Raw genomic sequence first — 5,656 nt, 5'->3', positions numbered from 1 at the left:
GGTGAGAAAAAAATTCTTGAATTGTGAGCGTCAGGAGTGTCTGAAGATATACGGGGACAAGCCTCATGTTTGAACTTCGATTCGTTAAGGAGATATGACGATTCGAATATGCCTCTCATTACAGAAATCAAGCGGTGATTTTGAACAAACTCTCCATTGACTTTCTATGGAGAGTTTTGAGACCTTGTGTTGGTCTGAGGAGATTTGCCAAAATTTTATAAATCCCACAACAATGATAGTGACATTTTCTGAAAGCCAGCAAAAATACCTACGTTTTGATGTATAATTTGTGGAAGTTGAGTGAAAATTGAGCAAGTAGCAAGAAGTTGTTCGGACATGAAGAGAAGACTGCGAAACCCTCAGTGGCACACTGGAAGCCAAGAGCATAGCAACCATAACAACGCATGTATTTTGTGAAAAATCAAAAAGATGAAACTCAAAACTTGAAGAGGGATAAGATGAAAACGGTAACAGATATGAAAAAGCTGAATCATACATGAATAGCCCAATAATTTGTGAACATTTTAAAATTTGAATGGTTGTTCTAGGCGAAAGTATGAGGAAGTAGTTAAGTTTCAAAAACGAGCAAGTTTTAGCAGAATTGCGGAAGTTTCCCATTCATTTCAATGGGACAAATTAAAGGAAAAAAGCTTAATATTTTAAAAAGTATAATAGTAATAAATAGCAAAAATCATAGCAGAAATTAGCAGAAATAGCAGAATAGTTTAAAATTTGAACGGTGAAAATAGCACAAAAATTGTGGAAGTAGTTAATCGGCGAAATACGGAGCAACTAGAAGAATAATAATAAAGTATAAAGTATAAAGAATAAAGAGAAACAGGAACTCAATAGTGTGGATGCCTTAAAGCATCCACACAATAAAGTATAAAGTATAAAGAATAAAGAGAAACAGGAACTCAATAGTGTGGATGCCTTAAAGCATCCACACAATAAAGTATAAAGTATAAAGTATAAAGAATAAAGAGAAACAGGAACTCAATAGTGTGGATGCCTTAAGCATCCACACAATAAAGAGAAACAGGAACTCAATAGTGTGGATGCCTTAAGCATCCACACAATAAAGAGAAACAGGAACTCAATAGTGTGGATGCCTTAAAGCATCCACACAATAATAAGAATAAGAATAAGAACTAGAAAAATTTGCATTTCCTGCGAAAATGCAGTGTGGATGCTTTAAAGCTGAAGCTGTCTGCAAAAACTAGCTGAAAAAGCTGAAAAGTTGCAGAAATTGTAAAAACTTTGCAGAAGTAAAGGAACTTTGCTAAAATGGAATAACTTAGCAGAACTGCAATATCTTAGAGGAAATATAATACTTGGCAGAAATACAACAGCATAGCAGAACTTTGCAGAAATATTGTAACTTACCATAAACATGATAACTTCTCAAAAATACAAGAATTTAGGAGAAATAGTATAAGATAACAGAAAGAATATATTTAGCCAAAAATACTTAAACATTACGGAAACACTATGATTTAGAAAAATAGTACAACATAGCAGAAATACTGTGTTTTACCAGAGACACTGTGATGAACTATGAATATTGTCATTTTAAATTAATACTATGTTTTATCACAAATACTATAATTTGACAGAAATACTATCATTTGGCAGAAATACTACGTTTCAGCACAAATACTCTGTTTTAGCACAAATATTATAACATAGCAGAAATACAATTATATAGCAGAAATGCTTTATTTAGAAAGAAAAATATAATATAGTAGAAATACTATGATTTAGCAGAAATACTACAATATAGCATAATAACAATGATTTAGAACAAATACTATGATTGAGCAGAATAGTAATAACTTAAGTGAAAATACTGGAAAAGTAAGATGACAAGCTGAAAAAAAAAACGGAACATGGTTAAGTTCCCTCAAAACTAATTGTTGTTCACCTGTGAAAAAAAAATAAAGAAATAAAAATAAATTTAAAAAACAAGAAGGAACAGCCAACAGATACACACAAAATCAAATATGTATACACAAATGCACAGAGAGAGAGACACACGGAGGGTCTATGCCAGTCAACCAGTCTGAATATATTATATTTTTTTCCAACAATGAGATGCTGCCCTAGAGAGGGTCTCTCTCTCTCTCTCTCTGTCACACAAACACACACACACACACACACACACACACACACACACACGATCCAATTCAGTCAACCAGTCTAAATATATTGAATTTAAATCTTACAATGAGATCATCTCATAAAAAGGCTTTCTCTCTCTCTCTCTCTCTCTCTCTCTCTCTCTGTAGCACACACACACACACACACACACACACACACACACACAGGGAGAGAGAAGCAAGTTTTCAGTCAAGCAGGCTGGGAGCTGCTGAATTTGAATCCACCAATCAGAGAGCCTGTGCACTTTTTCCCGCCAAAACAGGTGCACGCAGCACAGAGAGACACAGGATTTTTGCAGTCTATTTCTCATAGTGAAGACTCCCCTCAAACAAATGACCATAATTTCCTAACCGTAGGGGCTAGAACGGTCATTCTTACACCGTTTTGTTCAGAAGAGATTGGGGAATCTTCAAGTGTTGACAATTTATCATTAAAATATGATTTTTTAGAGATATATGACATGGTTGACTTCTTGACTTAGAAGCCACGAATTCCCCAATATGCAAATTTGAATGCCTCAGCCCACATATATGATTGGCTGGCTGGGAAGCCGTGCAGGCCCTGATTTGTGGATTTGAATTCCTCAGCCCTCAGATATGATTGGCTGGCTTAGAAGCCATGAAGGCCCCAATATGCAAATTTGAATGCCTCAGCCCACATATATGATTGGCTGGGAAGCCTGATTTGAAAATTTGAATGTCTCAGTCCTCACAGAGGATTGGCTGCCTGGGGACCTGGCAGAAATATATAGAAATAGTATGATTAAGCATAAATACTACATTTAGTAGAAATACTATGTTTTAGCACAAATACTATAAAAAGAAGAAATACTATAATTTAGCAGAAATACTATATTAAGCACAAATCCTATAAAAAGCAGAAATACTATATTAAGCAATATAAATATCCTATAAAAATCCTATAAAAAGCAAAAATACTGTACTATGATTTGGTAGAAAAATTATAATTAATCAGAAATACTATATTTTGCACAAATCTTATAAAATAGCAGAAATAGTATGATTTAGCACAATAGTAATAACTTAAACAGAAAAATTGGAAAAGCAAAATGGACAGCTGAAAAAGTGCTGAACATGCTGAGGGTCCCTCAAATATACTTGCTAAATGAAAAAAATCAGCAAAAAAATATATAACAGCCACACAATCACAAAAAATTGTCACATAAGGAAACACACATGCAAAGAGAGACACACACACAAGATCCAATTCAGTCAACCAGTCTAAATATATTGAATTTGAATCTTACAATGAGATCATCCCATAAAAAGGCTTTCTCTCTCTCTCTCTCTCTCTCTGTAGCACACACACACACACACACACACACACACAGGGAGAGAGAAGCAAGTTTTCAGTCAAGCAGGCTGGGAGCTGCTGAATTTGAATCCACCAATCAGAGAGCCTGTGCACTTTTTCCCGCCAAAACAGGTGCACGCAGCACAGAGAGACACAGGATTTTTGCAGTCTATTTCTCATAATGACGACTCCCCTCAAACAAATGACCATAATTTCCTAACCGTAGGGGCTAGAACGGTCATTCTTACACCGTTTTGTTCAGAAGAGATGGGGGAATCTTCAAGTGTTGACAATTTATCATTAAAATATGAATTATTAAAGATATATGACTTGTAATGCACCATAACTGAGTAGAGGCGAAGCAAAAACTGCCTTGACCTGCCCTCAAACAACGCTTTCTAACTCTAAATCTATTTGGAGTATCGATATCATTCTTTCACCGTAAGAGACAGCAGGCTTTGGTGAACAGTCATGGAAATTTTCAGGTCTCTGTGGAAAACCGTCAAAAAGATATGACGAGAGAAAAAAGTGGTTCATTTCCAGAGTTTGAAATCTGAAGAAATCTGAGCGAAGGACGAATTTCCGAACCTCAAACAAGTCCAACTCATCTCAGAACGGTAATAGGTGAGAAAAAAATTCTTGAATTGTGAGCGTCAGGAGTGTCTGAAGATATACGGGGACAAGCCTCATGTTTGAACTTCGCTTCGTTAAGGAGATATGACGATTCGAATATACCTCTCATTACAGAAATCAAGCGGTGATTTTGAACAAACTCTCCATTGACTTTCTATGGAGAGTTTTGAGACTTTGTTTTGGTCTGAGGAGATTTGCCAAAATTCTATAAATTCCACAACAATGATAGTGACATTTTCTGAAAGCCAGCAAAAATACCTACGTTTTGATGTATAATTTGTGGAAGTTGAGTTAAAATTGAGCAAGTAGCAAACAGTTGTTCGGACATGAAGAGAAGACGGCGAAACCTAGAGTGGCACACTGGAAGCCAAGTGCATAGCAACCATAACAACGCATGTATTTTGTGAAAAATCAAAAAGATGAAACTCAAAACTTGAAGAGGGATAAGATGAAAACGGTAACAGATATGAAAAAGCTGAATCATACATGAATAGCCCAATAATTTGTGAACATTTTAAAGTTTAAATGGAGTTTCTATGTGAAAGTATGAGGAAGTAGTTAAGTTTCAAAAACGAGCAAGTTTTAGCAGAATTGCAGAAATTTCCCATTCATTTCAATGGGACAAATTAAAGGAAAAAAGCTTAATATTTTAAAAAGTATAATAGCAGAAAATACCAAAAATCATAGCACACTTTAGCAGAAATAGCAGAATAGTTTAAAATTTGAACGGTAAAAATAGCACAAAAATTGTGGAAGTAGTTAATCGGCGAAATACGGAGCAACTAGAAGAATAATAAAGTATAAAGTATAAAGAATAAAGAGAAACAGGAACTCAATAGTGTGGATGCCTTAAAGCATCCACACAATAATAAATCCGACGAATAGTAATAAGTGTGCCTCTTGGCATAGGCACACTTAATAACTAGAAAAATTTGCATTTCCTGCGAAAATGCAGTGTGGATGCTTTAAAGCTGAAGCTGTATGCAAAAACTAGCTGAAAAAGCTGAAAAGTTGCAGAAATTGTAAAAACTTTGCAGAAGGAAAGGAACTTTGCTAAAATGGAATAACTTAGCAGAACTGCAATATCTTAGAGGAAACATAATACTTGGCAGAAATGCAATAGCATAGCAGAACTTTGCAGAAATATTGTAACTTACCAGAAACATGATAACTTCTCAAAAATACAAGAATTTAGGAGAAATAGTATAAGATAACAGAAAGAATATATTTAGCCAAAAATACTTAAACATTACGGAAACACTATGATTTAGAAAAATAGTACAACATAGCAGAAATACTGTGTTTTACCAGAGACACTGTGATGAACTATGAATATTGTCATTTTAAATTAATACTATGTTTTAGCACAAATACTATAATTTGACAGAAATACTATCATTTGGCAGAAATACTGTTTCAGCACAAATACTCTGTTTTAGCACAAATATTATAACATAGTAGAAATACAATTATATAGCAGAAATGCTATATTTAGAAAGAAAAATATAATATAGTAGAAATAGTATGATTTAGCAGAAATACTACAATA

The sequence above is a fragment of the Perissodus microlepis genome, chromosome 3 (assembly GCF_051167445.1).
Source record: "Perissodus microlepis isolate ML-2025 ecotype Zambia chromosome 3, ASM5116744v1, whole genome shotgun sequence".
NCBI lineage: Eukaryota > Metazoa > Chordata > Actinopteri > Cichliformes > Cichlidae > Perissodus > Perissodus microlepis.
Note: the sequence above shows the minus strand (reverse complement) of the source record.